At 44.4% G+C, this 12578-nt stretch overlaps 1 protein-coding gene across 7 annotated transcripts in view; it reads right to left on the bottom strand.

The window, feature by feature from the left end:
- SETBP1 (SET binding protein 1) overlaps positions 1–12578 on the bottom strand; it is a 377682-nt gene that overhangs the window by 341531 nt on the left and 23573 nt on the right. The gene's annotated exons all lie outside the window — the stretch shown is intronic.

Raw genomic sequence — 12578 nt, 5'->3', positions numbered from 1 at the left:
CCAGCCTTTCGCCAAACCCGGCAGACACCAGCCCTGATTGGAGGTTGCCTCGGAACAAAGGGAAATTGGTATTTAAAAAAAAATCTTCTGAAAGCCAACTCAGCAGATGGTTTTTTCCTGGGCTCCAGGAGAAGGGGGGGAAGGTGGGGGTAGGGGAAGGATGCTGGGATAACACAACTGCCACCAGGATACAGATGACTGAGAAGTGACAAAGATGGGCAAAGAGGACTGACCTCTCACCCCAGAATTTCACAAAGGGCAATTACACCATGTGGTGGGTATCTGGACGCGCCCACTTCCAACCTGCAGCTGCTGTCCATCACAGCCACGTCTGGGGGCTTTATTAAGAACAGAGGAGGAGAGAGGCCAGGGAATAAAAGGATATCGAAGGAAGTGATGAAAAAGTTCAATTAGCAACCATAGTTTGTTGGAAATCTACTATATAGTAGTTTTAAAGAACACCTTCTATTTCCATTGCACTGTTAACATTTCAGAACTGTTTTATAGCCATTCGCTCAGATTATCTTCAGAATAATGTGGAAAGAAGAGTGACATTATTACTCCCTTATTAAATACGAGCAAACACAGATTGACTTGTTAAAGGCAGAACAGGGACTTGGACCCAGAACCCTTGATTGGAGAAACTGTTCCCCTCAGGCCTCAGGCTAGTCAGCGCTCATGGAATCTTATTTTGCAAGGGCCTCAGCTGAATCCCACATTCTCAGTCCAAACCAGGACACTTTAGAATACCCTGTAAATAACTTCTGGATTAAGTCACAGCGAGCCTATTATCCCCCACAGCCCTGTGCTGCTGCCAGCCCATCACTTCGTACCACGCCTCACTGCCGCTGTGACCTGCCCAGTGTTTTCTAGCAGGAATATGGCTGTGGGCAGTCAAGAAAGGCGCTATGTGTCTCCAGGATGAAGCTGCAGTGCTGGAGTTTACCCACAGCCAGGGCCAAGCAGCAGAAACAATCAGGTGAGTTTCAAGAGACTCAACTATTCTCTTCTTAAAGATGTTTCAGCAGGGCAAGGCAACGTGGAATGTTTTGAAGATAGCTTCCTACTGCCGGAAACCAGGAGACCTGAGGGTTTGAGTCCCAAACACCCCCCATCCCTCAGTAATTAGCTGTAAGCCCAGGCAAGCCATTTAAAACCCTCAGAGTCCTTTCCCCAGTCTATAAAACTGGGAGAAATAACAACAACTTTGCTTAACTATACGAAGAGCAAACCCAAAAGAAAGAACAGCTGGGCAGATGTGAATATACTTTGTCAAGGTGCTGGGCAGATGTGATTGTCCACACCATGTACTATCATCTGGAACACATATTTTGACAGTTACCTATTAAACACAATGCCCTGGGTTTTTCCCTAAATGTCCTGAGATCAATACTTCTTGGCAACATCTTTCTATACCCCACATAGCACTTAGGCTGAACACCCCATAAAACTCTGCAGGTACTTCTAGAATTAAGATGCTTCAGCTCTGTTACAGTATATCTGGATAGGAGAGCACTTACACGTGCACGTGCACACACACACACACACACAGACACAAAATTTCAGATGTTTCTAACTACCAATGCAAAATACACAGAGCTGACTAAGCAGGAGCTGTTTTGATATTAATAGAACAGAAGAGCTAAGGCCAGGTGCGGTGGTTCACGCCTGTAATCCCAGCACTTTGGGAGGCCGAGGTGGGTGGATCATCTGAGGTCAGGAGCTTGAGACCAGCCTGGCCAACGTGGCAAAATGCCATCTCTACTAAAAATACAAAATAAATTAGCCCGGTGTTGGGGCACGCACCTGTAGTCCCAGCTACTTGGGGGGCTGAGGCAGGAGAATTGCTTGAACCTGGGAGGCGGAGGTTACAGTGAGTGGAGATCGTGCCACTGCACACCAGCCTGAGTGACAGAGCAAGACTCTTTCTCAAAAAAGAAAAGAAAAAGAAGAGCTAAGAAGCTTACACCACAATTGAGAAGAATAGACTTTATCATTAACAACACACACTTAACAGCCCTTTCATTTAGATAAAGGAGGTCATTATATAAATGAGAAACCAGGTTCGGAGAAGGCAGATAGCTATCTAGAGATGTATCTCTACAGAATACACAGAAATGGAATTCTGACTGAGTTGGGCACTACATTTAAAAGTGTCTTGTTTCTGTGCCTTCCATGTAGTCCTTAGACCCAAACCAGACCATCTGTATAACATTCGATTCACACCTCTACCCAGAACTGTGCACAAAGAGATGATAATAATGCAAACACCTGAATTTTAGCCTAGAGAATCCACTGACTATAGGATGTGATAATTTGTACAGCAAAAGTAGCATAAGACAATATTAATTTGGCAGGTTTCCTTACCTTGAGTTCAGTGTATATGAACAATGACATAGCTTCTAGAAAGCTGGTACAGCTTGGGGTCATGTTAATAGAGGTACTGTGTCTAGAACAGAGGAGGTTACAATTCCCTGACATAATGCAGGGCCAGACCACCTCCCAGTATTGTACTCTGTTCTGTGAGCTCTCCCACTTATACCTTTTAGAAGGGACACTGAAAAACTAGTATTCCCAGCAAAAGAACCAGGGTGGTTTGGCACCAGGAAACCATGGAATACAAGGAACACTTTCAGGAACTGGAAATATCTAGGCTTTAAAAGGGATGCCTACTGCAATATAAGAAAGAGCTTTCTAAAACGAGGGCTGCCGCAAAAGGTGGCACATCCCCTCCCTGAAGGCCTTTGAGCAGCAGCCAAATAACCATGCCTTAGGGGTTTGGAAAGGTGTGTTTTGTTCCTTTAAGGGGATGCTGAGGCTGGGCGTGGTAGCTCACACCTGTAATCCTAGCACTTTGGGAGGCCAAGGCGGGAGGATCACGAGGTCAGGAGATCGAGACCATCCTGGCTGACACGGTGAAATCCCATCTCTACTAAAAACACAAAAAATTAGCCAGGCGTGGTGGCAGGCGCCTGTAGTACCAGTTACTCAGGAGGCTGAGGCAGGAGAATGGCGTGAACCCGGGAGGCAGAGCTTGCAGTGAGTGGAGACCGCGCCACTGCACTCCAGCCTGGGCGACAGAACGAGACTCCATCTCAAAAAAAAAAAAAGAGGGATGCTGAAAAAGAAATGCTCAGAGGCCCTTCTAATTTCTAGCAATATCCACGATTCTGGAAGCGTGACTCAGTTGTGGACCTATGCCTTTCTTCTGACACAGAGCTTCTGTTGTCAGTCTTCTCCTGCCTAATGACCAGATGCCTGATTCTCACCTGTGTCCTCAATGAATTTAACTTCTCATTCGAGGACCCTTTCTGGATCTCCCAATCTTGCCTTCCTTCATGATCCAGTAGCACACAAGCCCAATCAGAAACACTGCCCTGCCATTTATCTAAATGGTAGGAATCAAGCAGGAAGACTAGGTTAGTTCAGGAACCTGATGACACAGGAAGAATGACACACCCAAATAAGTTAGTTTATACATAATGCTGCCCCCAAATAATAAGAATGGAGAAATCATGGAGAGTCCCATTGTACACTACAAAACCCATGATCCACCATGAGGAGCTACTGCTTTAAGTTGGTTCTGCAGGGGTACTATGTGTTGTAAAAAATGCTGAAATTCCTGAGCTGAGTTCTCATGAACAACACTAAACAAATGAACTAACTGGCCTGGCATAAAAGGCTGTCCACACTACTGGGCAAATTTATATTTGCAAATGATTGCTTCTTATTGGCAAGACATGGTGTGTGGCCCACCTGGAGGGACAGAGCTGCTCTCTATCTCCTTTTAAGAATTTCCTACCCACTCCCATCCTCCTATCCCCCACTGTGAAACTGCCTAGAAACTCGTGGGAGGCAAAGAAGACCATCTGGTGGGGGGGAAACCACAATAAACAAGGTCTAGAAAACACACCAAAGCAACCTGCATTTCATACTAATGATGATTATCGAATGGCCTCACAGTCTGGGTACTGAGGTGGGAACTGCTCAGACTTCTCAGAGTAAATAAAAGTCTCAATTTTTTCCCGTGTGAGGTCACAGGTTGGTGGGGAGGTGAGGGAAGTTGGCCCAGGGAAGAAGGGGCAGGCAGGGAGAAAAATACAACCACCGGGGAATTCAGAGAGAAATGCAAACTCAAGATACACAGGGAGGCCCTTGCCTTCATAGGGCAAGATCCACTGGGGTACTATGGAAAATGGGGAAGTGCCCTAGAGGTGGTGTAGTCAGGCCAGGCCAGTGACCTGTAATCCCAACACTTCGGGAGGCCAAAGCAGGAGGATCGCTTGAGGCCAGTTCAGGACCAGCCTGGGCAACATAGCAAGACCTATCTCTACCAAAAAAAAATTTTTTAAAGATAAATCAGCTAGATGTGGTGGTGCACACCTGCAGTCCTAGCTGCTCAGTAGCCTGAGCTGAGAAGATCATTTGAGCCCAGGAGTTTGAGGCTGCAGTGAGCTATGGTTGCACAACTGCACTCCAGCCTGGGCAACAGAGCAAGACCCTGTTTTAAAAGAAGGTAAAAAAAGGAAAAAAAAGGCAACAAAGAAAGAAAAGAAGGAAGGGAGGGAAGGAGGGAGGGAAGCAGGGAAGGAGGGAGGAAGGGAGGGAGGGAGGAAGGAAGGAAGGAAGGGAGGAAGTAAGGAAGGAAGGCAGGCAGGAAGGAAGGGAGGGATGGAGGGAGGGAGCTGGGGGTCTCCAGGATGAAACTGCAGTGCTGGAGTTTACCCACAGCCAGGGCCAAGCAGCAGAAACAGTCAGGAGGGAGGGAGGGAGGAGGGAGGAGTAGGGGAGGGGGGAGGAGTGGGGAAGCGATGTGGGGGAGGGAGGGAAAGAAAAGAAAAGAGAAAAAAGTTGCATAGTTCAAACCTCTCGCAACATAGGGCCCTGGGTGTTCCTGTTCAACACACTCAGGTGTGCACTCCCCCAGCAGCGGGGGCTCACTGATCCACCAGTCAATATATAATTCAGCCTCAGGCCGACTCGATATGACATGGTGTGGCTAAAAATCAGTGAAGGTGTTGTGTCTGTCTGTACACCTCTTGAGGACATGGGTCTACTTAACTCCTGCCCTCCTCTCTGGCAGCCTCTTCCTCTGACCACTGATGGCTCCATAGGGGAGTGACCAGAGCCTTAATGTCAACCTTCCAAGTCAAGTCACTCTGAGGACCATGCATGTTGAAACACTTTCCCCAAAGCAGTGTGGCTGTGTGCAAATTTTTAGTTTATTGTGGATATTAAAAACTTCCTGGCTGAGTGTGGTGGTTCACGCCTGTAATCCCAGTACTTTGATAGGTTGAGGCGGTCCGATCACGAGGTCAGGAGTTTGAGACCAGCCTGGCCAACACAGTGAAACCCCATCTCTACTAAAAATACAAAAGTTAGCTGCGTGTGGTGGCATGGGCCTGTAGTCCCAGCTACTTGGGAGGCTGAGGCAGGAGAATTGCTTGAACCTCGGAGGCAAAGGTTGTAGTGTGCCGAAAACCTGCCATTGAACCCCAGCCTGGGTGACAGAGTGAGACTCCATCTCAAAAAAAAGAAAAAAAAAAACAACTCCTAAAATGCACGGCTTCAAGGCCTTGTGCTGTTTATTTTCTACATTTAATGCTGTCAGGAACCCGAACCAAGGCCTCAGTTCGGACTCTGAGACCCCACCCCGTGTTCTCTACCTTGACTATCTTTAGCGGCTCCCAGTAACTTCCTGAACAAAGCCACTTGTGTCTAATAAACAAGCAAGGCAGGTGGGGGATGTCCTGGGATGTGCTGCATTTTGTAGCTTGAAGGTGGGATGTTTTTAACTTAAACTTGCAGGCATCAGAAGAGTCAAAATGTGGTAGGAAAAGGCAAAAAGGGATTGTTTCTCTTGCCTTTTATTAAAAAGAAAAAAAGGAAATATAACTGCGGGTCAACTAGCAATGTAGCAATGAGAGGACTTTTTGAGGATGTAAAATTGCAACGATGAGGAAGAGGGGCCGACTTTGCAAATGCTGGAAGAGTAGCAGCCGCCAGCTGAACCCCACTTGGTGGTTCCTTTGACACTGCTTTGAAAGTTTCATTTTGAGTCATCCTTTGTGCTCAGCAGTCATCCCCGTTTGGCAGATAAATGACCACAGAGATAAAAGACCTTTGAACTATCTCTAAATAAATCCCTATAGCAATTCCTACCACCAACACCAAAAAAAAAAAAAAAAAAAAAAATCATTAGTGATGTGCTCAACTAATAGATGTTTCTCCAGGCATCAGAGATTAGGCCCTGGTACTGCCCCCCCAGCTAACATATAATTCAACACAGTCCAGGCCTTCCAAGTGCCCAGCACCACTGCAGATCACTGTGTGCCCACTCTGTGCCTCAACTAAGGAAGTTCCTGTGGGTGGTCAGCCGGGAGAGATGCCCAACAGCAATGAGAGCAGGACATACTGAGCAAAGTGCTGTCCTAAGTGCCCAACAGACAATTTCAACCTCACTACAGTGACATCAACAAGGAGGGGCTGCTGTTATCCCTGATTTTCCAACTGTCAGGAAACATTTCAAGAGGTTAAGTCTTGCCTAAGGTTATGCAGCCTGTCTCTGTTCAGAGGCAGAGAGACCACGTTCCTGGAATCAGGGTATCTGAGTTCTAATCCACTCCCAGAGTGGAGGCTCTTTCTAACAGACCCTGCACTCCTCACCTAGAATTTCACATACAGAGCACACTAGCCATGCTTCAGAGAATAAATGACTTCCTGTCTGAACAGAACACAGTTTTCTGCCGGCTATTCTGCCAGATGCATTTTCAATGGCATAGAATTCACCAAAAAACCTTCCTTGGGGGAGTCCAAAGAGAAAAAAAACAAACAAGAGAACACCAAACCAGGAGGAAACAGCCAAGCTACATATTTTAAACCCCCAGAGAATCCCAAACACAGGAAGAAAAAAAGGGAAAAATGGAAGACAGGGTTGAGGGATAACCAAATATTCCCAGAATATACTTATGGAACACAAGTTTGGTAAATCACCACATTTTAAGCTCAACTCTGACCCTTGCTCCCATGATTTTAGATCTTTTGACATTTGGTGCTAAAAGGAAACAATCTGATGACGGAACAGTGGTTCCAAACAGAGTTCAAAAATCTGTTTATAGTAACGAGTGCTCTTAAAGAGAAACACTTGCCCTGCTGATGAAACAGAATGGCCCTTAAAGTTTCTAGATTATAGAACAGAAACAAGACCTCGGAGGGAAAATGCTGCTTTGGTTTTCTTCTTCATCTTTTTTTTTTTTTTTTTTTTTTTTGAATATGTAGAAGCTGAGAAGCAGTGAGGTAAAGTATGCTGGCCGAATGTGATTGTGAGTCACAGAGGCCGAGCCGGTGCCCAGGGCTCCCATCTCCAAGGCCAAGGTTCTTTCCCTCACACTTTCAGTTGACATGTCCAATGCTCCCTGCTGCCACGCAGAAAAGGTCATTCCCCGCCTTCCCTGCTGCTTTAGCTATAACATAATCAGAGAGAAATCTATCAGGAAACAAAATTTCCAGGCATTCTCATGAATATATAGAAATGTGGTACTTAAAACAAAAACGTTTTTAAATCTCAGGAGATAAAAACTAAAATGAAACAAGAGGGAAAATTCGACCTCTTGTGTAGAAATGCTAGGGAGACCCGATCTCCAAGTCAGGATGAGGACGTTGTGGAGGAAGCAGCTCATACTCCCAGGAGTTTGAGACACCACATTCCCACCCCCAGAAGAAGAGAGGCCAAGTCTTCTGTAAAGCAGAATACTTGGGAATGACCAGAGAAAGTGCTGACAAAAGAGGATGGCAAGGGAGGGACACTTGAACCACCAGGAGAGTAGAAGGCTCTCTGAGCCACCCACTAGGGTGGAGGATGAGAAAACCATGGGTGCAGCAGCCAGAGTTCAGGCAACCTGCACCCTTGGCAAAGCAAGCCACCCTTCACCCTCTGCCAAACACCTCTTCTCATAGCCCCCTCCACACCCACCTGTAAACAAAATTGCTATGACCATTAAAGGTCAAGAGAGAAATGTGCTTCTCAGGACATGCCAGGAAAAGGGAAGAACCCTAGAGCAATCTCTCCTTGCTGACAATTGTGTTACCAAAAGGCTCCGCTTTCATGTCTCGACCCATTTTAAGCTCCTCTGCACAGAGTCACTCTCACCAAGTTCCCCAGCACCCCCGCAATGGTTCCTTCTCTCTGATTCAAAGCTCTCTGAGCACTCCTGCTACTTACAGAATTAAATCCAAACCCATTTATTTGACATTCATTGATCTCTGCAATCTGATGCCAACCTCTCTTCCCATCAACAACACCTAAGAAACATTTTTCCCATCCATACTTTGTGTGTTTGCTCTTTGTGTAAGGAGGAAATTAGTGCATGACTTATTTGGCTTCACAAAAGCAGACTGTGAATGCTCAGGACAGAATACAAGAGTCTTTCCCTACGCATATGATGATGGTCTAGACCAAGACAAATCCTGAATGCGTTTTTAGGACCATGGCAGGCACTTGATGGGTATAAGGTTGAAGTCCTTGCTACAGGAGGAAATAAGATCTCCCAATGGAACTGGAGAGGAGGAAAAATTAAATCCAAAGAAATGAAACAGAAGTTGTATTTTTGTCAAAAGCAAATAAAATTTGTAAATACAATAAATGAAAAAAAAATAGGGCTTTAACCAGTGAGATTTGAATGCTCTCTCAAAACCATGGAAAACTTAGAATTAAGGAAAATGTGCCAGATTAGGCTTGTGCCACCCCAGCTATATGAGAAAGTATGGAAGAAACACTCTAGCGATCCTCAGCTTCCAGAAATCCTTTACTTTTATAGGGTGGCAACTTAGGGCCTGGAATATACATTTGATTGGAGTCTAATAGAATTGGCTTCATAGGAAAACCTTGCCCCTTCCAGCTCCTCCTCCTTTGAAGCAATCTGAGCCTCAAGTTCCTATAAATAAATAAGATCTGCCTGGCAGGATTGTTATGAAGACTAATAGATAAGGTGAGTAATGTAAAACAGCTAGCAGAGGGTCTGCCATGTAGCTCAAGAAATCAGAGTTATTATGATGATGTGTACTCTGTAAATTATCCATTTCCTTCTAAAATCTTCCTCTGAGTTATATCATGTAGATATCATCACCTGTATTTGGCAGATGAGGAAACTAGGGTTTCAGCATGTGATCCAGATTCACAAAGCTGCTTGGTGTCAGACTATCACACCACATCTCCTACCCTGAGTCACTGTATGGCATCCATCTGGAACTCCCATGCCCTTATCTTGCTGTTGAATCTAGGCAGGTGTCCCTGACTCCTAACATCCTCAGGAAAGAGAAGAGCTGCTAAGCCCTGCCCAGCTTGGAAACTCTTCAAAACCCTGTCACTACTGGAATTTTTTTTTTTTAGATTGAGTCTCATTCTGTCATCCAAAAAGGCTGGAGGGCAGTGGCGCCATCTCAGCTCACTGCAACCTCTGCCTCTTGGGTTCAAGCGATTCTCCTGCCTCAGCCTCCCAAGATGCTAGGATTACAGGCATGCACCACCAGGGCTGGCTAATTTTTGTAATTTTAGTAGAGATGGGGTTTCTCCATGTTGGGCAGGCTGATCTTGAACTCCTGATTTCAAGTGATTCAGCCTCCCAAAGTGCTGAGATTACAGGTGCGAGCCACCGTGTCCCACTACTGGAACATTCTTCCAGAGACTCATCTTCATGTTCTCTGTTGTTTTAATCTAATCACCTAGAAGGGAACCTGAGGAAGTGTAAGTTATTAAGTCACTTACCTGAGTAAATTTAAGATGCAACCACGTTGGTCCCATGATAAAGAACAAGTTACACATGTAGCGTCCATCTGCAAAATTACACCTGTCCAAAGGAGAGTTCAGAGGCCCCGAAGTAGGTTCTGAGCTCTCCCCTCAGCCCCTACTTCTACCAAATGCTGCTTTCACACCTCATGTAAATCCACTCATCATAGACCCTCTCCCAAATAGCATCTCAATTCCTACCCTAGTTTTATATGGAAGAAAAAAGACTTTTATCCTGGTTAGAAGAGTCCGTGCATCCTTGAGCCAGGGAGGTAGTACATGGGCTCCTCCTCACAACTCACCACTTAAGTGGCGATGTTCCCTGACCATTTATAATCCCTTTCCAGTTTAGAGAGTTAGCCCTAGGTTTAAAATTTGGAACAAGGCTGTTAACAATACTAGACATAAATGCCTTCATCCCAAAGCAGTGGAACATGTATAACTAGAGTTAACGTCACAGAGAACTAGCCTATAATATGTAAGTCATGCTACCCTTATCACACAGAGCTTTCTTTTCAAACACCAGTGAAAAAGAAAATCATTTGGGATCCCATATAAGTTGTCTTTGCCTGAGGCTGTCAAGCAATGACTTCAACAAAATTAACTGGTTCACTTAAACAACAACAAAAAGCAGCACATAAGATAACACCTAATTCCCCCCAGCCTCCAAACTCGGAGGCTGAATTACGAAAAGCAAAACAAAATAAAACAAAACCTTTATTATCCTGAAACTCTATGTCCTTATCCTAAGTTAAGGATCAATGTACATTTTTTGTAAGGATCAGAGAGTAAATAGTCAAATCTTTGAAGGTCATAGTACCTCTGTCACAACTACTCAACTCTGCCACTATAATAAAAAGCAGTCAGAGACAAAACATAAACAAATGAACTTGGCTGTGTTCCAATAAAACTTTATTTATAAACACTGAAATTTAAATTTCATATGCCTCACATATTACAAAATATTATTCTTTTGATGTTCTTCCAACCTTTCAAAAATGTAAAAAAATATTATTCCCTTGGGGGCAATACAAAAACGGGCAGCAGGGGGCTGGATTTGGCCCAGGGGCTATAGTTTGCCAACCCCGGCTCAAAGTCAGCACATATATTCAGATGACTCCCTAGCAGGAATCGCTACCAGCTCAAAGATCAGCTTAACAGGGCTTCCTTTCTAGCTCCTAGTGTAGGACCTGCTTCCCAGAGGCCACTCCATGTCCACTTATTCAAAAAGTGGTACAACTTATAAAAATAGATCCAGAAGGTGACTTCAGGATTAGATGCTGGTGGGTTGCTTACAAAACCTCATCCTCATCCATTCTGTGCCAAATTACTGATCACATACTTCTCATTCATACAAGTAAGTAAATTCTGCAAGTTTATGCCACTAAACTTTCCCACACACACAGTAGTCAAGGTTTCCACATCTCACCCTCAGCTTTAGCCTTTGCTTACTCTCTGGTTGCAAAACAGCAGGAATTTGAAGGGTAATAAAGTTAACATTCTCATCCCATAGAGATCAGAGAATGTTCCTGTCATCTATCAAGTAATTGAGACTCAGTGATGATAGCTTTATTAATTCATTTCTGGAAAGTAACAGTGTTAGGCATAAATAAACGTAAGAAGGGTGGAGAAGTACCACATGAAGCAAGTTTCTAACAATTAAAAAGTTTTGAAGGGTATTCCCATCACAGCGTCATCATAAAGAGCACTGTGCATTGCATTTCAGTCCTTCTCCTTCCTCTCTGTCCCCTTCAATTGCTGAGGCATAAAAATGCTTATAAAAAAAAGGCAAATCACATATTCAAATAAGCAATTTTATTGCTTTCCCATAAAGTCCACAAAGAGCATCCAGCTTTTTGAATGAAAACGACCAGCCTGAGAATTTCAGATATGAGCACTAAGGTCCACCGCGCATTTCAGCTTTGAAATCATCTCGATGGTACAGATTCCAAAGCTTATTCTGGTGTGTTCCAATGGGGAGAAAGCTATATTTGGGAACAGTCAGTGGCTTTAGGAAAAGTGGTACCTAATCAGGACAAGGTATTCTCTTTTTAGGGCAGTGAATTTGGGTTTGAACTCCCAAAACTGTGGGTTGCTGCTTAAATCCTGGCAGTGAAGGTGATGGAGACAAAGGGTAACCATTTTTCAAGACAACCCACCCACCCAAAAATACAACAACACACAAAGAACTGGCCAACTCAATGGCCAGAAACAAAGATATTCATTTTCGTATCTGAAGAGACCCAACTCCAACGCAAAGTCTCACTTTCAGAGCCTGATTTGAACTGTTGCATTTTCTTGCCCGAATCTCAGAAGTTTCTGTATGTGCGGAGATTAAACCTTTGGTTTCACAACAGAGTACCCAGAAATCACTGCAAAGTTGTAATGGGGGAGGAGACAGCACGACCTCTATGTTCTGGCAAAACAAAACAATTTCTAAAAGTTCTTTTGTCTTCCAAAATGTTAAACTAAGGTGACCAATTGTCCCAGTTTGCTAGGAACTGGGACAATTTCTGGATGCAGAATTTTCAGTCTTGAAACCAGGAGAGATTTTTTGGGCAAACTGTGATGAGTCAGTCACCCAGAAAGTCTCTTCTAGCCCATTATTTGGATTTTAAATGCAACAAGATCAGCCACAACACCCAGTATAAGGATGGACACAAGCCCCCTGTGCTAAAGAAATAATATGATTCCTAGTGGTTTTAATGAAAATAACTACCCCAAAGCTTAAAAACAAAACAAAACAAAACCTAATGGTAACAGAAATGCTATGGATTATCTTTGCGCTATAAAG

The sequence above is a fragment of the Papio anubis genome, chromosome 19 (genome assembly GCF_008728515.1).
Source record: "Papio anubis isolate 15944 chromosome 19, Panubis1.0, whole genome shotgun sequence".
NCBI lineage: Eukaryota > Metazoa > Chordata > Mammalia > Primates > Cercopithecidae > Papio > Papio anubis.
This window is presented reverse-complemented; position numbering and strand designations above follow the sequence as displayed.